Raw genomic sequence first — 25,324 nt, forward strand, 5'->3', positions numbered from 1 at the left:
TTCACATATTTTTGTGTGGATGCGCTGCTCCGCGTCATTTTGCCGCTTTTCCACGCTATCGATCTTCTTGTTCGAACTGGTGACCACCTCTCGTCCATGCAATCCTATGCGTTTACTCGCTTTCGATGCTTCAGCTGCTACTTGTCTTGCGAAACTTACAACTGTCTTGGCGCTCTCTGCCGTCTTCTTAGCATCACGTGCAGTCTTTAAACCTTTCATTGCTTTGGCGTTTACTTTCCGTAGGTTTTCCTGGAGTTTATTTGCCCATGACTTGTGTTCCTCTCGCATCTGATTTACCTGAGCAACGTTATTTTTTATGTCCATCCTAGTCTCATTAATTTTGTCCTCCATTCCTTTTAGTCCCTTAATCTTTTCCTCCATTCATTTTAGTCCATCTTCCATCGAACTCATATATGATTTCTGTGGTGTTGTATCAGCATCATTGCGTTCTGATACCGCCCTGTCTTCTCTGTCCGGATTTCTAATAAGCACATCTGCATCGATATGTTGTGGTACGCACACATCTTCTACCACACCCGATCTAACACTGTCTGTCCCCTCAAAAAAACCATGTGATTTCCCTGTTGCACGTCATCGTTGTTGCTAACACCGTTCAGCAGCAACGCCTCCCTACGTTCAAACTGTGCCTCAACCGTTCATTGCGCTCTTCCTCCGTGACGCATGCTTTATTTTCCCGCTATCAGTCTACTTGTCTAGCTCTACTTCTCGTTATCATTCAAGTTCTCTATCAACAACGAATCCGTGCAACATGTGGACAACCGTATTGTCTAACTCACAAGATGTACGCAGTACAATACAATGACGTCAAAAAAAAAAAAGAAAGAAAAAGCACAGCAGTATGTAGTCGGAGACTACGACAATAGTACACGAGATTCAGAATCAAAAACAACCAAATACAATAGCAAACACCACAAAAATAATACGACAACGCCGCTAGCAACGACAGGACATCAGTTGACAAATGACACAGAAGTCACTGACACAAATGCACTATAAATAAAACAAATAAACACATAAACAACACAATCAGAAATTAAGTATCTACAAAGTACTAATGAACCATATTTTTCTTTTTTTAATTTCATAATAATGTCGGCAAATACGCAAACTGACAGCATCACAGAAGTGCCAAGGACCAAGATCCTGGCAGCGGTTCGCCAACTGCAAGCTTGCTACTGAAAATGGCAAGATACTGTTAATCAGAACACAGGGAGAAGTTGTGATCTAAATGGCAATAGATTCAATCATCCTTAACATCACAAGACAACAAAAATGACTTAAGAAACGTCACACAAACATTTTTACTAGACAAAGGCTATCACTAACATGGGGTCTATGGTGGACAAAGTGATCAGCTGAGGATCGACACACGACACTAACCGGGACACTGATCGCTTTATCTGACTTCATACACGTGAATCAGGGTTATGGCACAAAAACTACTTCACCATCAAGCATCTACACTCTACTATTAAAAAAAAATGGTTCGAAAGAACAGGGCGCTGAGAAACATATATTGGAGTTCTACACCGTAGCAGCGAATACTTTACCTTCCTGCTGGTCAGGGCGGCACACCACGAGGAGTTCGGCGACTGAAGTCATGGACGGCCGCAATCTGCTATTAATGGTGCGCACCCGAAAAATGCAAGTGCGTGGTCTCGAGTTCGGTTAATTCGGAATGCAGGTACTTCCCTATGAGCCTCTGAAAACCCGGTGGATTCCAGTGTGCAGGTGGACCCGTTTGCTGGTCTGAAAAACCAATTTGACTCCGTGCCACAACTATGCGTGACGGAATCACTCGTCGTGTGCGTGATGCTAGAAGCGGAACCTCTGATGGTTCAGACGATGACTGGCACAGGCTCTAAGTGGAACTCTAGCAAAGGACACAAGTCTCACCACCATTTAGGTAGAGACCTGCTGTTCTTTACTAGCGCAGTGCCAGTACAAGAGCGATCTCTTCTCTTTCTGTCCGCTTCCTTGTCAGCTCGGTAACAAAGCACATTTACATCTTAGACTTCCCCCACTTTACCACAAGGTAATTACGAGCTGGAGCGCGGCATACGAAGCTGGGAGAGCACCTTTTGCTCTGCATACACCAATTTGATCAATCAGAGACCTTAAAGTTAATTGAAAAAAAAAAAAAGATTCAGCTTCGCGGCCTTTTTCCCATGTGTTTACGCCGTGTCTTTTGCTAACAATATGACCAGGATGGAACCACAGCCCTCCATAAAAAGTTTGTTATCTCCCCTGTTGCGTCCGTTTCGAAGTTTCCAAAGAACGGCCACAAACTCGCTAAAAGCCTTGTGCTTTCACAAATATGTTTTGTAACAGAGTCTGGACGAATGGGCGCCAGTGACCTGTCCCACGGAAATTCGCAGAATGCTCACAGTTGTCTCATCGGATTCCTGCCTAACAAGGGCCCATTCTCTGCTTCATTGCTGGTCTACAATGCACTGGCCATTGCAGCGGCGACTTCTCGGCGCTAGTCAGTCTACCTGGACGCGGATGCAAACTTACGGGCGCTAACCAACGTGTCTGCACATTGAGATCGTGGAACTCGGCCGTCTGGAAATGTTTCCACCCAAGTTCCGCAGAAAAAACGCGCTTCCCTCGGCCCGCAATCGCCGTGCACTTTTACTGCAGTTGTTTAAGTCAGCAGCCTATTCCTTTGAACGCAGGTAAAGCTTGCCATTATTCCTTCCCTAGAGCACGCAAGCAACAGCGTTAACTACTGCCCACCATTTCATCATGATGCATGAAGTCAAATCGTAATAAAGATCATCTTCCCTAAGAACATGAAGCGGCATAGCACCGAATCAGAAGTGAGAGTGCCCTGCAATCTCTCAATGTTTTGTATGGAATTAACACTTCCCGGCCCATTGGTTTCAGTTTGAAACCATATTTTTACTTCGCTTGTGTATCCAGCCCACGGGTTTTATCTTGAAGCCAGTATTGTGCGCAGACTGCTAGTGTCCCCTACCGTCTGCGCCATCAACTAGTTGCAGCAGCAACTTGATTGTTAGAGGTTGACAGCGTTTTTCAGAGGTTGACAGCGTTTTCAGTGTAGTGTTGCGCTGAATACAGTGGCATGCAAATTAGACATTGTTATGTATGTAATTTGTGACGTTTCTGCAGCAAATTTTTGGAATATCTGCTAATGATTCGTTGATATACTCAATTTGAGGAATTTTGGAAGATGTTGTTGTTAATAATTATAATAAGCAGTTTCGTTTCTTCGAAAAGTACAGGTGGTTTCATTCTGAAACTACTGTGATATAACGACCTTTGTCGGTAAATCAAAGGGCAGATTTTTTTATTCTTTATAGATCGTCAGTACGGATAGTAGACCACAGTCAAGAAGAAATCCACGATTTAGAGTTTGTGACCTCAGCACTGATATGCTAATGGACATACTAGCAGAAACTCCAAGTGCTCTATAGTCGACTGCTTCAGACATTGAAAGTGAATCAGATGACATTGATCTGTTGAGAGTGACTCTGTTTGCATTAGTGACGTCAACAACGACAATGATGTGTGTGATGATATTGTAGAACTATGCATATAGAGCGGGTACAAGACATAATTGCAAAAGAAAGTATTCAGTTTTCACATAAATATGGTTCAAATATTCTTTCTGATAAAACAAGCCCCATTGAAATATTTGACTAGTTATATGGTCATGATTTACTAGAGCATCTTGTGTTTCAAACAAATTTATTTGCGACTCAGAAACTTTGAGGTTCCACCACTTTCAAACCAACTGATACTGTGGAAATGAAGGAATTTATTTCCATCAATTTATTAACTGGGATAAAAAAATGTCCTTCGTATAGGTATTATTGGTCTTCTGACCCAGCTCTCCGTGATTCGTACTTTTCAGCTCTCATGCCTCGGAATAGGTTTTCGTGGTTGCTAGGCCATATACTCGTGAATGATAATAATCAGCAGCCAAAAAAGGAGAAAAAGGTTACAATAAACTGTTCAAGATACGCCCACTGCGAGACTATCTAAGCAAAACCTCTGAAAATTATTTCCCAACAGAACACTTTGCTGCGGAGGAATCTATGATTCGATTCAGAGGTAGGTGAATCCTAAAGCAGTATATGCCGCAGAAACGTATAAAACGTGGATACAGAATTTGGGTACTGGCAAATGAAACCGGCTACATTTCCAAATTTCAGATCTATACCGGAACAGTTGGGCAGGAGGCAGAAAAGTGCTTATGTTCCCGAGTTGTAAAATATCTTAGCTCAGAACCTGCTGGAAAATATCATAAGTTGTAGTTTGATAATTATTTTAATTCTGTGCCCCTCATGGTTGATTTGAGGAAACAAGAAATATATGCCTGTGGAACAGTGAGAAAAGGGAAAGTTGGATCCCAAAAGACTTTGAAAATGATAAGCACATGTCCCAGTTTCGATGCAGCAGCCAAGACATCACAGCTGTGGTTTGGAAAGACCACAAAACAATACAGTTTCTTTCAAATTTCCACAATATTGAAAATGTACGCACAGCTTCTCGAAAACGTAAAGATTTCAAGTTTGAAACCACAAAGAATATTTATTGTGGAATTCAAATGTTATTGTTTTTTTAACATATTACTGCTTTCTGTGACAATAGAGATAGATTTTGAAAGAAATTAGTATATTCTTTTCCCATGTTTATTATTGGGCCACAAATGGTTAAGGTTTGGAATTTCATGGAGGAGGAGGAGATTACTGTTTAACGTCCCGTCTACAACGAGGTCATTAGAGACGGAGCACAAGCTCGGATTAGGGAAGGATGGGGAAGGATATCGGCCGTGCCCTTTCTAAGGAACGATCCCGGCATTTGCCTGAAGTGATTTAGGGAAATCACGGAAAACCTAAATCAGGATGGCCGGACGCGGGATTGAACCGTCGTCCTCCCGAATGCGAGTCCAGTGGGCTAACCACTGCGCCACCTCGCTCGGTTGGAATTTCATGCTTGTAAATTTTGTCAATCGGTCTAGTGAAATGCGTCAGAATATAGAAGTCAAAAGAGTGAAATCTTTTCGTTTCATACCTTGTAACTCAACTGATATTTACAATCCTGGAAAGTTCACTAGATGGTAGTGGGGACAGTGTCAAATGCCTTCTTGAAGTGAAGGAGCACGACATCACCATGATCACCTTTATGAACAGCACTGTCGATCTCACGGATGAACAAAGCAAGGCGAGTTTCGCAAGTTTGCGGAATCCATGTTGATATCTAAAAAATGGTTCAAATGGCTCTGAGCACTATGGGACTTAACTGCTGAGGTCATCAGTCCCCTAGAACTTAGAACTACTTAAAGCTAACTAACCTAAGGACATCACACACATCCATGCCCGAGGCAGGATTCGAACCTGCGACCGTAGCGGTCTCGCGGTTCCAGACTGGAGCGCCCAGAACCGCACGGCCACTCCGGCCGGCCCTTAGGCGTCACCGGATGCGGATACGCAGGGGCACGTGGTCAGCACACCGCTCTACCAGCCGTTGTCAGTTTTCGTAACCGATGTCACTACTTGTCAGTCAAATAGTTCCTAAATTGGCTTCACAAGGGCTGAGTGCATCCCGCTTGCCAACAGCAATCGGCAGACCGAGACAGTGACCCATCCAAGTTCTGGCTAACCCCACAGCACTTAACTTCATGATCCGATGGCAACCGGTGTTACCACAGCTGTAAAGCCGTTGGTGAACTATACCCACACAAATTATAAAAATGTATGCTTGCATGTATTTACATGTATGCGTGAATATCCATACAAATTATAAAAATCGATTTATGTATGTATTTATGTATGTATGTATTTTCCACATCTCCTAAACCGCTTGACCGATTTTAATCAAACTTAGTGCACATACACCATGTGATCAAAAGTATCCGGACACCTGGCTGAAAATTACTTACAAATTCGTGGCGCCCTCCAAGGTAATGCTGGAATTCAAGAGGGTGTTGGCCCACCCCTAACCTTGATGACAGCTTGCACTCTCGCAGGCATACGTTCAATCAGGTGCTGGAAGGTTTCATTGGGAACGGCAGCCCATTCTTCACGGAGTGCTACATTGAGGAGAGGTATCTATTGTATGTCGGTCGGTGAGGCCTGTCAAAATCATCCCAAAGGTGTTCTATAGTATTCAGGTCAGGACTCTGTGCAAGCCAGTCCATTACAGGGACGTTATTGTCGTGTAACTACTCCCTCACAGGCCGTGCATTATGAACAGGTGCTCGATCATGTTGAAAGATGCAATCGCCATCCCTGAATTGCTCTTCAACAGTGGGAAGCAATAAGGTGCTTAAAACATCAATGTAGGCCTGTGCTGTGATAGCGCCACGCAAAACAAGGGGTGCAAGCCCCCCCCCCCCCCCCCCCCATGAAAAACACGACTACACCATAACACCAGCGCCTCCTAATTTTACTGTTGACACTGCACACGCTGGCAGATGACGTTCAGCGGGCATTCGCCATACCCACACCCTGCCATCGGATCGCCACATTGTGTACCGTGATTCGTCACTCCACGTAACGTTTTTCCACTGTTAAATTGTCCAATGTTTGCGCTCGTTACATCAAGCGAGGCGTTGTTTGGCATTTACCTTCGTGATGTGTGGCTTATGAGCAGCCGCTCGACCATGAAATCCAAGTTTTCTCACTTCCCGCCTTACTGCAGTGGATCGTGATGCAGTTTGGAATTCCTGTGTGATGGTCTGGATAGATGTCTGCCTAATTCACATTACGATCCTCAAAAATGGTTCAAATGGCTCTGAGCACTATGGGACTTAACTTCTTTGGTCATCAGTCCCCTACAACTTAGAACTACTTAAACCTAACTAACCTAACGACATCACACACATCCATGCCCAAGGTAGGATTCGAACCTGCGACCGTAGCGGTCGCGCGGTTCCAGACTGTAGCGCCTAGAACCGCATGGCCACAGCGGCCGGCTACGATCCTCTTCAAACTGTCGGCGGTCTCTGTCAGTCAACAGACGAGGTCGGCCTTTACGCTTTTGTGCTGTACTTGTCCCTTAATGTTTCCGCTCCATTATGACATCAGAAACAGTGGGCCTAGGGATGTTTAGGAGTGTGGAAATCTCGCATACAGACTTATGGCGCAAGTGACACCCAATCACCGACCACGTTCGAAGTCCGTGAGTTCCGCGGAGTGCCCCCTTCTGCTCTCTCACTATGTTCAATAACTGTTGAGGTCGCTGATGTGGAGTACCTGGTAGTATGTGGCAAAACAGTGCAGCTGATATGAAAAACGTATGTTTTTTGGGTGTCCGGATACTTTAGATCACATAGTAAATAATTTGCTGTCTGGGAAGAATCAGTGCGGGAGTACGAACCAACCACCGATCAGACGAGTGGAATGGAGTGAAAAAGCACTGTAGCTCACTACGCGAGGATACTCACACTTTAGCTATCCAGTATTTAAGAATGGGATCTCTTAGAGACTTGCGTCGACCTTTTAGATATAATTTGAAACCTTTACGAAACTTTTTCTTGCTGATGAGTCCCACAAACGGATGATAGGAAAAAAGTTTATCGCTTACTACATTTTCGCTGCACATGTAGTAAAACTGCCACATAAAGCATGACGTTTTAATTTATTACTTCTCTAATACTAACGGTTCCTGTGACACATTTTGCGGACGGTATTCACTTATATCACTAAGTGTACCAGAAAAATTACATCATTGTATGACAATTGGTTCAGTAGATACGACATCATAAACAATGAATGCGGTAAAGACTACCACATCATGCAAGATGTCGATTTTTTATATTTTTTAATTTTATGTGTCATATTCCGTAGGAACAAAATGATTTGCTAGTCTCCATTGTTATGGAATCATTACTTCGTTGTTAGTAACTCTATTCGGAATACTTTTCGCAGACAGTATCCACACTTGCCGCTGAATATTCATACAAAACTACATCATTGAGCGACTCATAGCTCAGGAGATATGACGTCAAATACTGAGATGCGTGAAAAACTGCCACATAATGCATCATGTTTTAACTTATTACTTCTTTGCTACCAACTGTTCTCAATAAATTTCGCAGACAGCATCCACATGTACTGCTGAATGTACCTAGAATATTATATCATTTTACGACGTACAGATCAGGAGATCTGTCGTCGTAACCACTGATATGCGTGAGAAACAGCTGCAAGATGCATTACATTTTAATTTATTACTTCTTTACAGCAAACTTCTTTCACAACATATTTCGCAGACCCTAGGCACATATACTGTACTATTGGATGTACCTACAAAATTTACCGAGCGAGGTGGCGCAGTGGTTAAACACTGGACTCGCATTCGGGAGGACGACGGTTCAATCCCGCGTCCGGCCATCCTGATTTAGGTTTTCCGTCATTTCCCTAAATCGCTCCAGGCAAATGCCGGGATGGTTCCTTTCAAAGGGCACGGCCGACTTCCTTCCCCGTCCTTCCCTAATCCGATGAGACCGATGTGTCTGGTCTCCTTCCGCAAAACAACCCGACCTACACAATTATATCAGTTTACAGTACATAGTTCAAGAGATACGATGTCATAAACATTAAGGTGCGTGATAACGGAACTGCAGAGTGAAATTAGCCAGACCTACAGGTGGAATATATGTAAAAATACGCCTTAAATATATAAAATATGTGTGAAATATACAGTATATGACATATGGGTGTGCTCGCAAAGCCACGGGTAAAAAGTTAATCCTAAACCCCCGGAACGGCTTCATATTTGGTACACATACTAGTTACAATTTCGAAAGAAATACTGTAGGGTTAAGAACCACCTGTCTCTTATTTGAGTGGGTGTGATGACGCGGAGAGAGAAGGGAGGACGAGGAGACGGGCAGTCAGCAAGTGGGAAGGAGGTGATAGGCACAGATAAGAGGAGGAGGAGGAAATAGACAGAGATACAGGAGGGGAAATGGACAGAGAAGGATAGAGGAGGATATGGACAGAGACAGGGGTGGGAGGAGACAGGCAGAGAGATGAGGGAGGAGGAGATGAACAGACAAGGGGAGGATAAAATGAGGCAGAGAGATGGGGGAGGAGGAAATGGGCAGAGGGGAGGAGGAAATGAGGCAGGGAGATGAGGGAGGAGGAAATGAACAGACAGAGGGGAGGAGGAAATGAGGAAATGAGGCAGGGAGATGGGGAGGAGGAGATGAACAGACAGAAAGGAGGAGGAAATGAGGCAGAGAGATGGGGGAGGAGGAAATGAACAGACAGGGGGGAGGAGGAAATGAGGCAGAGAGATGGGAGAGGAGGAGATGAACAGACAGAAAGGAGGAGGAAATGAGGCAGAGAGATGGGGGAGGAGGAGATGAACAGACAGAAAGGAGGAGGAAATGAGGCAGAGAGATGGCAGAGGAGGAGATGAACAGACAGAAAGGAGGAGGAAATGAGGCAGAGAGATGGGCGAGGAGGAAATGAGGCAGAGAGATGGGAGAGGAGGAGATGAACAGACAGAAAGGAGGAGGAAATGAGGCAGAGAGATGGGGGAGGAGGAAATGAACAGACAGGGGGGAGGAGAAAATGAGGCAGAGAGATGGGAGAGGAGGAGATGAACAGACAGAATGGAGGAGGAAATGAGGCAGAGGGATGGGAGAGGAAGAGATGAACAGACAAAAAGGAGGAGGAAATGAGGCACAGAGATGGGGGAGGAGGAAATGAACAGAGAGAGGGGAGGAGGAAATGAGGCAGGGAGATGGGGGAGGAGGAAATGAACAGACAGAGGGGAGGAGGAAATGAGGCAGGGAGATGGGAGAGGAAGAGATGAACAGACAAAAATAAAGAGCAAATGAGGCACAGAGATGGAGGAGGAGGAAATGAACAGACAGAGGGGAGGAGGAAATGAGGCAGGGAGATGGGGGAGGAGGAGATGAACAGATAGGGGAAGGAGGTAAGCCGGCCGGGGTGGCCGAGCGATTCTAGGCGCTACAGTCTGGAACCGCGCAGCCGCTACGGTCGCAGATTCGAACTCTGCCTCGGGCATGGATGTGTGTGCTGTCCTTAGGTTAGTTAGCTTTAAGTAGTTCTATGTTCTAGGGGACTGATGACCTCAGAAGTTAAGTCCCATAGTGCTAAGAGCCATTAGAACCATTTTTTGAAGGGGGAAATGGACAGAAAAAGTTAAGAGGAGAAGGTGGACAAAGAGAGGGGAGAGGAGAAGATGTACAGAGAGAAGGGAGAGGAGGAGATAAACAGATGGAGGAGGGAAGAAGAGATGGACTAATAGAAGTCTGATGATTCCGTACTTATACCCTATCATACGTTTTTAGTCATTATTCTGTGACCATGTTATAGAATATAGACCATTATTTGTTTTAAATTCTGAAGAAGGCACTCCTAGCAGTGTTGAAACCAGGTTAATTTGTTAAAAATATAGTGACTGAGGGCTGTTTCTCTTTCAGTTGTAACTTTTCACGATCTCTGAACGTGCAGCCATGTACAAAATTTTGCAACTAAACAAATATCCGAGCAATGCCGGATACCTCAACTAGTAGGTATATAAATATGTGCATCTGTCCTACTACCCTTCTTGAACACAAAAGCGAGGTATATAGTGTATGTTGTGTAAGAACAGCTGCACTGACTTTTACAGTCTTGTCAAGATTTAGGAGCTGATCCGAGTGTGTCTCAAAGAATTCGTAACTGCAGAGACGAGTGTAGTATTGCGTCCGAAAGCGACGATAACACGTGGAACACCTCTTTCGACAGGTACGAGCAAAGAACTATTCATTTTGTAAATAAAAAAAACCTTCTCTTTCTGGAATGTATTTAATTTCTCCCAGACGCGTTACGCCGTTTAATTTAAGTCATCGTCAGTCGAATCTAGAATGATACAGTTTTGTTTAATATGCGATATTTGTAGATTATAAAATAGTTCACGTCTTGTTCTTACCTAAATATGTGACTACTTACAGTTTTCGTGTTTTCAGTTGGCATTTGCGTTACCAGATGAGAGGAAATGCAGATGCCAACCAAAAACGTGAAGAAATTTAAGCAATCACTTGTTTACGTAAGAAACAAAACGTGAACTGTTTTTCTTCTGACTACAAATATCGCATACTGAAGAAAACTGTATCATTCTAGATTCCGCTGACGATACCTTAAAGTAAAAGGCGAAAAGCGTCTGGAACGAATGAATGGTAACGAGTAACGCGCAGAAGCAGTTGAGTATTTTTTGCTAAGGTAGGTCATGGTTGAAATTTGAGTCAAGTTACATGTGGACTTGTTCGACAAGTGTACATTTCTAGTGAATTTTTACGAAATAGGACCAAATTTCATACTGAAGTCAGTGGCTACACATAACCACATTTGCAATTATCTCCTAAAAACTATCATTCTAAATTCGACTGACGATGCCTTAAAGTAAAAGGCGTAACGCCTCTGGAAGAAATTAAATATATTCACACCCACGTTTATTGGTGCGTTTTTGCCTTCTATTGTCGTATAATTTCATCCATGTCAGTTTCTGCTAATAATCAGGATACACCGTGCATTGTTACGATTCGTCAATAAACAACAACGTTATCTGCGAGTAGTCTGAAACTGCAAGACATTCTGTCGGTTGTTATACGGCAAGCGTATAGTAGGTCCCTGAGCTCCTCAAGTTAATACCTTCCGGTCCGAACGTCTGTTGCAAAATGAGTTCATTCTGGAGAGGCGCTAAGGCAGGGGCGGGTGACATATATCCGCCGTAGAAGCGTTCCCGGCCACTCGGCTTATTGTGATACCCGGCGTTTATGTGCGTCCGCGGAGCCGGCCGCGAATTATATTGACCTGTAGCAGAGTGGATCGGACCATCAAACACTCTCTAAAGAAACCCATCAGCACTTTGATAAAAATTAAACGGCCGGGAATTTACGAGCATTAAAAGCCGGACCTTCGCTTTATTAATATCGAAATTTTATTGGTGGGTTAACGGTGGGCGGGCGCTGATGAAGGCGCGCCGGACATGACATTTCAATTTGATACCGCGGCGCCGGCTCTGTCCACTCGTAACGATGATTAAGCTGCCAGCGGGGCCCCGCCCTAATAACACAGCCCTCAACTTCTGCCTTCCTTCCTGCGCCTGTGCACCCACACCAACAGGTATCGCGGTTGCTCACAACACGATTCTTTTCAGGATCCTCCTTTCCTTCGGATTGTACTGAACATCTCAGGAGGTTATTAGGAGTCACAGTCATGCACAAGTGTCTAAATGATGTTTTCGTTTTCTGACTTTTATTTTGTTCCTGCTGGATAAGCTACTGCAATTTGAGCTTTGCAGTCATTGTCAAGTGATTCATTATTGTCCTTTCGAATTAGTTGCATTTCATGTCGTAGTACACCCCAAGAACATCATATACATTATTTGACCGTACAGGGACCGTCATATCAATGCCACTTATACGGTTGTTAGACTACTCTAGATTACTCTCGACATGTTTCGAGCACACTGTACCTCATTATTTGTTCTGTCTTTGTGTCAGTCTATGATCATGACTTACCTGGCTCTACAGACGTTAATTAGTGGCCAATCTCATTCTTTACATGGTTTTCCAAAATTTGTCACAAGCTATTGTACTAGAGATTTATCTCCCACCTTGGTTGTACGGGATATTTAGTCAATCGCAGTTTCCATACCAAAAAGTCTACTCTGATGATGCAACTTTCTGTATATAGTATTCATTGGGTACATGCATCGTCCGTCCATAAAGTTTCGAGACTGAATTTTTTCCTGGCCATTAGCGACATTAACGCAGAACCTACTGTGGCAGCTCGAACGAAGAACTGTAAACAACAGATGTGCATTCGCCAATTCAGTTGTGAGCATACAGTGTTAAGCAGTGAGCGAGCGGCCATGGTATGTCAACCTTGTTGTGTCACAAATCGCAATGGAGCACCTTCTTTAAATCAAGTGTTCAAGACATTCTCCAGTACGTTTTGAAGAAGAGAAAAGTGTGTGAATAGTTTGTACGACATGTCTTGCCTCCCGAACAAAAACAACGATGTGTGGACGCCAACAGCGAATTGATTGAAACGCAACCACTGACAATTCTTTTCTAGAAAAAATTATCGCGCTATAAAGACACATGATGTTATCAATACAGATCTGCCACAAAACGACAAAGTGCAGAAATTCACAGGATGGGTCCACGCTTTGAGGACATAACCGACGTCTAAGTCACTGAGACGCCGAAGTTTAGCAACATCCGAAAGAACTCTTCTGACAATTTCGCATGATTGTATGAACGTTCTGTGCGTTGCATTCAAGTAGGAGGAGACTATGTAGAATACCCGGAGCATTAATACCACCATCTTAGCTTTCGTCTTATTTTTATTAATCCAATCTCGGAAATTTTAAATGATCAAATATCAGTAGGGATATTGTGCGACTTATCAAAGGTAATTCAGAGTACCACTCTTTTGTATTATATTAGAGATTATAAATTTTTATGGGATATGTGGTTCAACACATCGTTGTTTTAGTTTTTATTGGAGAGTATTACTCTAGGCCGTTCAAGTAACGTATAAGGTTACCACGTTACCTATAAATGGCACAATCACAATCGTCTTTCTCTACAGTTCGAAGGTGGGTGCATTACAGCTCTTCTTCTGTGTTAATGATCTACTAATTTATGTCCGTTAGGAGCCAGATTTGGCCCTTGTTTGCAGACGATATAGGATTTAGTTTAAATCGGAACAAAGAAACATCAAGAAATGAAACAGTAAATGATGTTTACGTATTTCAGTGCGAGTTTAAAGAAATGCAACGTTGTGAGCTGTATTCTAGTCGTAAGAGATCGCTTCTTTAGTAAGAGATGCAACTTATGTACTCGTGCTCACACTGAACGCTGGTTTCTTACGTATATCTACGTGAACATCGGTACTCCACAAGCCGGTGTGTGGCGGATGCTGCTTCATGTACCAGTGAAACTTCCTCGCCTTCCTCATTATGTCGCGAATGGTGCACGCTAAGAACGACTTTGCCGCGCGGGATTAGCCGAGCGGTCTAGGGCGCTGCAGTCATGGACTGTGCGGCTGATACCGGCGGAGGCTCGAGTCCTCCCTCGGGCATGTGTGTGTGTGTGTTTGTCCTTAGGATAATTTAGGTTAAGCAGTGTGTAAGTTTAGGAACTGATGACCTTAGCAGTTAAGTCCCATAAGATCTCACACACATTTGAACATTTGAAGAACGACTTTTCCTAAGTGTCCGTGTGAGCTGTTATCTCTTCAATTTTGTCTCCATGGTTTCTGCGCGAGATATATGGAGTAGGAACCAAAATTTTGGTTGACTCTTCCACGAACGTACACTCTCGGTATTTTAACTGTAAACAACAAAGTGATTGTGGGTGACCTATACTCTGTGAGAATTATTTAAGTGAATTTGTCATATTTCTTTTATACGACTACTTTTATGTAGTCATTCCACTCTAATTCTCTACGTACGTCTACTGCTGCATATTAAATGGATGTGACTGTTTTCAGTGATAGTTCGCCAATCAGGTGAAGCAACATTTATTCGGATGATATCACAGCTGTCCTAAGTTCACTATTGCTATGTTTAAACAGTACCCTCTGATATTAAACAACACTCTGACATCACAATTTAAGCCCCCTACTCCTACACCCCCCATCGGCTACCTTACATTTCAAACGCAAGAGTCCATTTCTCCTAAGGTTAAAATGGTGGGAAACCCACTGGTTGTTGCAGGGCAGCACTTGGGGGGAACTCCACCGGCTGTTTGAACTATGGAACGCCTATCTCGACTTTAAAACTGTATAACTCACTGACACAGCCTGAACTGTTGGCAAACACTCATCACTGATGTGTGTAGTGGGAAAAGAAATGAGAGAGAGTTTCAGTTATGTCGTTATTTGAACATGATGGAGCGCCATGCCGTGCAGCACCGAGGCAGAGGATAGCGGGCACTGGCCACTCCAACACACCTCACCAGCGCTACATCTCACCACTTATCGCCGATAGACGGAGTCCGCTGCTCTGTGACACAGACACTAACACTGCTAACGCCGTATTCGCGAGTAAACATTTAGACTCTCCAGTGGTCCGTTTGGTCCTGTGTTCCCAGTTGCTTTCAAGTGCCGATGCGAGTCTGAATTGGGCTGTACCACGTCATACTTTCGGAATGCAGGCAGATGTTTGTCATCTCCTATTCTACATCCACATACAAACCTCGCAAACCAACGTACGGTGGGTACCACAACAACTACTCACTTCCTTTCCTACCTAACTCGCAAATAGAAGCCGGCCGCGGTGGCCGAGCGGCTCTAGGCGCTTCAGTCCGGAATCACGCGGCTGCTACTCTCGCAGGTTCGAATCCTGCCTCGGGCATGGATGTGTGTGATGTCCTTAGGTTAGTTAGGTTTAAGTAGTTCTAATTCTTGGGGACTGATGACCTCAGATGTTAAGTCCCATAGTGCTTACAAGGGAACCTCCCCATCGCACCCCCCTCAGATTTAGTTATAACTTGGCACAGTGGATAGGCCTTGATAAACTGAACACAGATCAATTGAGAAAACAGGAAGAAGTTGTGTGGAACTGTGAAAAAATACGCAAAATATACAAACTGGGTAGTTCATGGGCTACATAAGCAACATCAAGGAGAACGTGAGCTCAGGAGCGCCGAGGTCCCGTAGTAGCGTGAGCAGCTGTAGAAGGAGAGGTCCTTGGTTCAAGTCTTCCCACGAGTGAAAATTTTACTTTCTTTATTTTTGCATAGTTATTATCTGACCGTTCGTTCATTGACGTCTCTGTTCACTGTAATAAGTTAAGTGTCTGTGTTTTGCGACCGCATCGCAAAACCGTGCGATTAGTAGACAAAAGGACGTGCCCCTCCAATCGGAACCGAAAACATTTGATCGCAAGGTCATAGGTCAACCGATTCCTCCACAGGAAAACCCATCTGATATATTCTATACGACACTGGTGACGGCATGTGCGTCACATGACAGGAATATGTTGTCGACCCACCTAACTTGTACACTTGGCGAATGGGTAAAAATATTCTTCTACCTTGCCCGATATAGGTTTTCTTGTGGATGTGATAATCATTCCCAAAAAAGTGATGAAAACGTAAGAGTTTGTTACATAAACTGAAAATAAAAAATTAAAGTTTTCACTCGATGGAAGATTTGAACCAAGGACCTTTCGTTCCGCAGCTGCTCACGTTACCACGAGACCACTGCGCTCCTGCGATCCCAGGCTCCTTGATGTTGCTTGTCTTCCCTTAAACTACTCAGTTTTTGTATTTTGCTTATTTTTTCACAGTTCCACACAACTTCTTCCTGTTTTCTCAATTGACCTGTGTTCAGTTTTTCAAGGCCTATCCACTGTGCCAAATTATAACTAAATATGAGGGGGGTGCGATGGGGAGGTTCCCTTGTTAGAGCCATTTGAACCATTTTCGCAAATAGAGCTGGGAAAAAACGACTGCCAATATGCCTCCGTATATGCCCCAATTTCTCGTATCTCATCTTGGTGGTCCCTACGCGAACGTATATTGGCGGCAGTAGAATCGCTCTGCATTCAGATTCAAATGGCGGTTTTCTAAACTTTCTCAGTAGTGTTCTTCAAAATGAATGTTTCCTTCCCTCAACGGATTCCCACTTGAGCTCCCGAAGCATATCCGTAACACTTGCCTGCTGATCGAATCTACCGGTAACACATCTTGCAGCCCGCCTCTGAATTGCTTCGATGTCTTCTTTCAATCCTACTGGTGCGGGTCCCAAACACTCGAGCAGTACTCAAGAATAGGTCGCGCTTGCGTCCTATATGCAATTTCCTTTACAGATGAACCGTACGTTCCTAAAATTCTCCCATTAACCCGAAGTCACCCATTCGCCATCCCTACAACAATCCTCACATGCTCCTTCCATTTCATATCGCTTCGCAACGTTACGCTCAGATATTCATACGACATGACTGTGTCAAGTTGGACACTACTAACGCTGTATCCGAACATTAAGGGTTTGTTTTTCATACTTATCCGCATTAACTTACATTTTTCTGTATTAACAGCCAGCTGCCCTTCATCACACCGACTAGAAATTTTGTCCAGGTCATCTTGTATCAACCTACAGTCACTTATCTTCGACACTTTCCTGTACACCACAGCGAACAACCGCATACTGCCACCCTAATGTTCGATTATGGCTGGATGCGTCGATGCAAACAGGTTCCTGATACACACTTACCGGACTGTAATTTTGGAAGTACAGGGCAGCTTACTTACTGCGTCAGTGGGCGTCCAAGCCAGGCAATAAGACAGGAGCCGACACTGCCAAGTTCACTGAGGGAAACAGCACCGCTGTTAGAAGCTATAGTAATAATCTCTAAAACTACTTTTAAACCCGAACTATCCTCTATGCTAAGATAAAACATTATCTGCTAGGAACTCCCCAATCCAATCGCAAATCTAATTCGATATTCTGTATTTTATTCATATGGTGACAGCGCAGAACTCTATCAAACACTCTGTAATGTTTGTGGAGTTATTTCAGTCCTCTTAGTCGTCGGGAATGCGACGCTGTTAACATCCTAATGCAGGAAATCCATTTCCAGCACCTAACATGCTTCCACCTAACGATGTTTTATCTCTGTAGAGTTCCAGAGACTTTGGCTACATACTTTAAGGGGTGAAACGCCAGTGACATAGCGGACAAGAACCATCAGCGTTCAAGTCTATTACGCAACAGTGTTCCATCGCAATACGTGAGCTAGTTGATTCACGTATCCACATTTCAAGGCAGCAACTGTACACGCAATCTCCATAGGCAAGAACCGTGGTGTTGCTCACATTACCCGTCGATTCTGCATGACACAAGCATTTGATAGGTTCCCTAAGGGTAGAAAGCACCAAGTGTTTATGAAATTTCCGTCAGATTATGGTTCGGTAGTTGTGATTTTTCCAATCATTGTGACACAGTACACACAGCTAACGAACATAGCACTGAAATCAATTAAATTAGCATCTAAAGAAGTGTAGTGTCGGGTGTAGTCTTATGCTTCTGAAACGAATATTGTACCAACAACACTGAATTTTGCAGTGCAAATAGTGTATACAGTACCGAAATTAGTATCCAACATTACGGGCAATATGCTACGTTGTTGCTGATAAATCTTTCGGGGTATATGTTAAGTGCAAGGAATTCTACAGTCATAATTCCGACATGATATGCCTTACTTTGACCATGTGACGACATCTCAGAACTGTATTGAACATCAACGAAAAGTAGGGGACACTAACGTTATGTTCCAGCACATACTTGACAACATCTTTCAGTAGTGGTATAAGCTATGTCCACCATAATTGAGTCTCTCCATAATTATCCATTATTGTAGTATACAAACCACGAATGGTCACGACACTTGGATGCTTTGAAGTTATTTGACCGAGAACACCTAAAGTACGAAGCCACATTATCGTTCTCCCATTGCTCCATTTGCGAGTGTAATATAAAAAGAAACGACTAGCAGTGAAATAAGATTTAGCCCACGTTGTGTTATACGAAGGCTTTCAGAGTATAATATATTGTCATTTTTGTAAGGTCTGGGTTTTTGAAAAAACTTCACATGTTAACGGGACGTAACACTTCAGTCACCATTCCTATAAATAGAAAGAAATCTAGTATTCAGGTGATTTTAAGCCATTCCTCACATACATTGTAAGCGTTTTACGCCGTACACAAACAGCCTTGCCGCAGTGGTGTTACCGGCTCCCGTCAGATTACAGAAGTTAAAAGCTTGCATTCAGCTCTTGTGAGGCCAATTGAGGAGCTACTTCACTGAGATACAGCGGCTCCGTTCACGAAAACTGACAATGACCGGGGAGCGGTGTGCTGACCAAATGCCACTCCATATCCGTATCCAATGACGCCTTTCGACTGAGGATGGCAGACAGACGGTCGCTAACAATGGGCCTTCTGACGCCTGTTCAGACGAAGTCAAGTTTTTTGACATTGTGCATAGGACATCCAAAATCTCCAGCGGATTTCTTATGGTAGTGTCTTCTGTGATTTATCATCATGTGGACCTGTAAGCCATTGAGCTGAATGTCAGCGTAAGGAAGATGAACAGATGGACTTGACGGATGACCTCGCGAGGGTACGTCTATGGTAATGTCTCCTGCCTCAGTCCACTGAAAGATACATTTAGATTTATAAGAGAATGACCAACAAAGTTACGCTGCAGTTTCTTGCTGCAGATACCACTAGTTTCCTTGATAATGTATCTCTCAAATCTCTGTAAGTTTCGATCATAGTACTTCATCTCAACTATATATTTTTCTCAAACATGCTTTGGTTTTACCAGTTGTCTATCGGAAAGTGTCAGCTTTTCACACTTCGTCATCAGTTATACTCGCAAAAATCCGACTATTGTCAATACATGTCTCATTACCCAAAGCAAAAAGAGTGAGTTCCGTGATGGAAATAGAAAAATGGAAGACGTCAGTATCTGAAGCTCGAACTTAACCACTATGATGTACTAACGGCGTGAACATGAACTGAACAGAACTCTAGATCTCCACAGTCTCTCTCACAACAGGCAAGTAAATCGCTCGAGAAACGTATGCATAGAGCTGACAGAACCTAATCACTTGCTGTCACTGACTTGGAATCGCTACAGCTATAAACCTGAACGACTCGATTTCTATCCAAAACGTGACAGGGAAATGGTGTACTTCAAATCACCCCACATGCATCTTCGTCTGATGGACTCTAATCCGTAGAGAGAATTCAACATGCTTTATACAGTCTTACGTCAGAAAAAAAGGAATGTTACTTTGAGATTGGTTTTCCAGCAGTTTGTATTTAACTTAAAGCAATCGCGGTTTACGTGACTTGCATCACTTAACTCCTTTGGCCCCTATGGAGGAAAAGGTCATCCAGGAGAACTTGCCATCCATCTCTGCCTTTGCCATTTCGCTCAGCCTGCCCAGGGCTTGGCAATTCTTCTTCCTTCTCCTTCCACAGCTCTCTTCCACGTACGTCTACACCTGAATCTCTTCCTTGTTCCTTGGGGATCTCATTGCAGTGCCTTTTTTTCGATTGCTCCATATTGATTTTTAAATGTGTACTCCAGCCATCTCCACTTCGTCTCAAGTATCTGATCTTCCATAGATGTTTGGTTTGTTTTTTCCAAGGATCATCATTATTTATTTTTTCTGGCCACTAGATGTTCGTTATGCATCGGAGACATCTATTTATGAAGCTCTTTAACTATGATTTTATCCTTTTATCTACTTTCCAGCTTTCACTGGTGTACAGAAGGACAGTCTTCACATGCGTATTCAAAATACGAATTTTAGTTTGGCATGTGGTATTTCTATTTCTCCATATTGGATACAGTCGTATGAAGGCAGACTTTTTTAGGCGGTTCTTCACATCTTCTACGGCTCCACCATCATCTATCGCCACACTGTCCACATACAGAAATGAGTTGAAATTTCCACTTGCTACTCCCCTACAAGCAGCGGAACTTCCATGTTCCCAGAATTTATTCTCATTTTCTTTCTTTCTTTTTTCAGTGAGTTTAGTTTAGCTTTTATATCTGTCAGACTTTGACAAATAAAACGAAGACGTCTGCGAAATCCAAATGGTTCAGACTTTCATCTATCCCCCATTGGATTCCTCGTCTCCTGCCGCTGTGACTCTTCCCCTAAGTCAAGGGCAAATAGGAAAACCGTTGGTGACAATATACAAGCCTGCCGGACGCCGGTTGTTACTTCTACTGGCTGTGTGAGATTTCCCTCCTGGAGCACACAACATCTGCTACCATCGTTCAGATATTTGATGATGTTTAGAACCTTTTGTGGTATACCATACTTGCGCAATGCCTGCCACAGCACTTGATGTTTCTCAGAATCGAACACCTTTTAAAAATCACTGAATGCCAGGTACATGATTGCCTAGAATTCGCTGCATTTCTCTGATATGAGCCTAAGAGTATTAGTAATATCAACATAACTGCATTGTGCCCGAAAACCGGTCTGTTCTTTGTGCAATCTATTTTCAACTGAATCTTAGTCCTATTTTAATTAACTCTGGTGAGGACTCCATACTGGGCACTGACAGCAATGTAATACAACGATTGTTACAATCTAACAAATTATCTTTTTTGTAGAAGTTTTACCACCGATCCACTTTTCCACTCCTTTGGGGATGTCTCTTCCAGCCAAACATGCTTCAGCAAGGGTTGGAGCACTCTAACAGTATTTTCGAGATCGGATTTTAACCGCTTCGGTGCTATGTTGGCTAGGCCTGGAGCCTTTGCATTTTTTAGGCTTCTCAAATCACTCCTAATTACGCGCATTGTGGGACATTGCAGATTTATATCTTGATCTGCTTCGACTTCTTCTGGAATATACCTCACCTGTCCCTCTTGGTTGTCTTTAAGTTTTAATAGCTCTTTGAAATGCTCCTCGCATCTCTGTAGTTGCGCCTGCTGTTTTGTAATCATCACTCCATCCTTATTCTCAACTGGTCCTTCACGTTTAAAGTTCTTCATTGAGAGTCGTTTGGTAGTATTGTACAGCTCCTATATATTTCCCTGTCTTGCTGTGCCCACCCGACTCTCCATTTCCATATCCGATTTCTTTTTACTTGCATTATCCCCAAGTTCAGTCTTTAGTTTGCCTCCATGTATTCTTCATACACTTAGAACTTTTGCGCTCTTGTTTTACAAAAATCTAACCTTCGTTTTAGTTCTTTCCTACAGCTAATTTCATTCCACGTGTCAACAAAGACCCATTTCTTCCTTTGATGTGTCCTAAATCCTAATATGTTCTCTCCGACGTCTAGAGAGCTGTCTTAAGCTTTTGCCAGCCTGTTTCAATTCCTTCGCGAACAAAGTTTTCATCAGAGAGGACCTGGAATCTGTTTTGTAGTTTAAGGGAAAATCTTTCTTTAATATGCTGATCTTATAAACTTACCACATCCATTTGTTTTATTTTTTTTCTCTTTGACTGAGCTTGGTTCATTTTTCCACTGTCTTCAATCTGAGCTCAGCCAAAAGTAGGTGGTAGTCACTTCCAACGTCCGCTTTTCTCTTATTTCTGACATTTAGCAGGGACGGTCGAAACTTACGACTTACGCTATGTGATGTATCTCATTTTCAGTAACATGATCTGGTGAGATCCACGTTACTTTATGGCAGTTGTCACGTGGAAACAGTGTGCCTCCAATGTCTAGTTCATGCTCAGTGCACGTATCTATCAGCACTTCAACATCTGCATTTCTATTCCAAATACTGTATACGCCAGTAAAGTATTCAGGTACTTCGTTTTATGAACCACCTTTTGCGTTTAAGAATTCCTTTAAAATTGCTATATGTCTACAATCAGTTTGTCTAAGAACTAAATTGAACTCTGTATAAAATGCATCTTTTAATTCTCCTTCAGCCACTTTAGTAGGCGCATAATATTGAATTACAGTGATATTTCGTAAATTTGTTCTAAAGCCTGCAATTATTATCCTTTCCGATCCTGGTTTCCGCTCCAGTAATTTCCTTATGCAGTTTTTAGATAGTAAGAGCCCTACACCGTTCTCTCACATTGCATTTTCACCTGTCTGTTCTACATACAGTAGCACTCCACCATTTTGTGTTTGAACTTCCTCAGATTCTGGCCACCTTACTTCACTTAGTCCAATGCATCCAATCTACAGTTCTCCAACTCTTTTTCGATCTATCTTAACCTTCCAGACCGTCTCAAGATTCTTACGTTCCAACATCCAATACGGGTTCTCCATTTCAGGAAAAAGGTCGTATCCTTAAGATCCATACGGATATTTCTCCTTTTAGTTTGTGAGATTTGAACTGTTTGGGTGGTGCAGGTTATTACCCCACAGCCACTGAGTTCTGGTGGGGCTGCTACCTCATGACATGGACACCTGCCAAGGTTTTATTTCAGTGCCTTGTTTCTTACATAGCTTGTCATCACCTCGACTAAATGAACGCTATCAATCCCTCCGCAGTGTGGCCTATATGCATCACCGATGTCATCTGATTATCATGTATCTTCTGCTGACCGCATTTGAGGACTGTACCTGCTGTCACACAATGAACGTTGCCAGATTCCAGTTCGGTAGTTGTGATTTTTTTCAATCATTCAGATGGAATGCATAACAGTCAACGAATATAGTACAGAAATCAATTACATTGGTACCTAAAGAAATGTGAAGTCCCTCTCAAGATGTATTCATACGCTTTTAAAACGAATATTGTACAGAGAACAATAAATTCTACGTTTAAAACAGCTAACATATTTCCGAGATCAATGCAATTGCTAGGAATTCTAGAATCCAGTCATTAATCCGACATGATATACTGTATTTAGATCATGTGGTGACATCTCAGAACTGTACTGAACATCAAACAAAATTAGAAGACACGAAATTTATGGTGCAACCTATATTTGACAACTGCATCGACTAGCGGTTTAAGATATGTCCGCCTTACGACTTTCCCTAGCGATTGGTACTGGAGCGTACAAGCTGCGCAGAATCACAGCTCTGTGATGTTTTGAAGTTGCCTGATAGAGGACATCCAATGCACGAAGGCAAATAATCATTCTCTCATTACTTCATTTGTGAGTGGAATAGGAAAGGGAAAGACTAGCAGTGAAGTAAGATATACTCCACATTGTACGAGGTGCATTCAAGTTCTAAGGCCTCCGATTTTTTTTCTAATTAACTACTCACCCGAAATCGATGAAACTGGCGTTACTTCTCGACGTAATCGCCCTGCAGACGTACACATTTTTCACAACGCTGACGCCATGATTCCATGGCAGCGGCGAAGGCTTCTTTAGGAGTCTGTTTTGACCACTGGAAAATCGCTGAGGCAATAGCAGCACGGCTGGTGAATGTGCGGCCACGGAGAGTGTCTTTCATTGTTGGAAAAAGCCAAAAGTCACTAGGAGCCAGGTCAGGTGAGTAGTGAGCATGAGGAATCACTTCAAAGTTGTTATCACGAAGAAACTGTAGCGTAACGTTCTCTCGATGTGCGGGTGCGTTGTCTTGGTGAAACAGCACACGCACAGCCCTTCCCGGACGTTTTTGTTGCAGTGCAGGAAGGAATTTGTTCTTCAAAACATTTTCGTAGGATGCACCTGTTACCGTAGTGCCCTTTGGAACGCAATGGGTAAGGATTACGCCCTCGCTGTCCCAGAACATGGACACCATCATTTTTTCAGCACTGGCGGTTACCCGAAATTTTTTTGGTGGCGGTGAATCTGTGTGCTTCCATTGAGCTGACTGGCGCTTTGTTTCTGGATTGAAAAATGGCATCCACGTCTCATCCATTGTCACAACCGACGAAAAGAAAGTCCCATTCATGCTGTCGTTGCGCGTCAACATTGCTTGGCAACATGGCAGCCATGTGGTCGTCCGTCAGCATTCGTGGCACCCACCTGGATGACACTTTTCGCATTTTCAGGTCGTCATGCAGGATTGTGTGCACAGAACCCACAGAAATGCCAACTCTGGTGGCGATCTGTTCAAAAGTCATTCGGCGATCCCCCAAAACAATTTACTTTCTCGATCATGTCGTCAGACCGGCTTGTGCGAGCCCGGAGTTGTTTCGGTTTGTTGTCACACAATGTTCTGCCTTCATTAAACTGTCGCACCCACGAACGCACTTTCGACACATCCATAACTCCATCACCACATGTCTCCTTCAACTGTCGATGAAATTCAATTTGTTTCACACCACGCAAATTCAGAAAACGAATGATTGCACGCTGTTCAAGTAAGGAAAACGTCGCAATTTTAAGTATTTAAAACAGTTCTCATTCTCGCCGCTGGCGGTAAAATTCCACCTGCCGTACGGTGCTGCCATCTCTGGGACGTATTGACAATGAACGCGGCCTCATTTTAAAACAATCCGCATGTTTCTATCTCTTTCCAGTCCACAAAAAAAAAAGAACCGGAGGCCTTAGAACTTGAATGCACCTCGTACTGTATAAAGGCCTGCAGAGTAGTCGCTTAACTAAGGTTTGTGGATTAACAGAAGCAGCGTGAACGTCTTTAGCTTGCAATAATATGATAATTTTGTGTGTTTAGCTGTATGTTAAATTACAGTGATCCCTCCTATAAACAGAAAGCGATATAGCACTCAGGTGATTTTAAGTGTTTCCTCCCATAAATTACACACTGAGGCAACAAAAGTCATGGAGAAACCCCCTGATATCGTGTCGCACTACCTTTTGCCTCGAGTAGTGCAACAACTCGACCCTGCATGGAAGTTGGAAGTCCCCTGCAGAAATATTGACCCATGC

Source organism: Schistocerca nitens, chromosome 3 (assembly GCF_023898315.1).
Source record: "Schistocerca nitens isolate TAMUIC-IGC-003100 chromosome 3, iqSchNite1.1, whole genome shotgun sequence".
Classification (NCBI taxonomy): Eukaryota; Metazoa; Arthropoda; class Insecta; order Orthoptera; family Acrididae; genus Schistocerca; species Schistocerca nitens.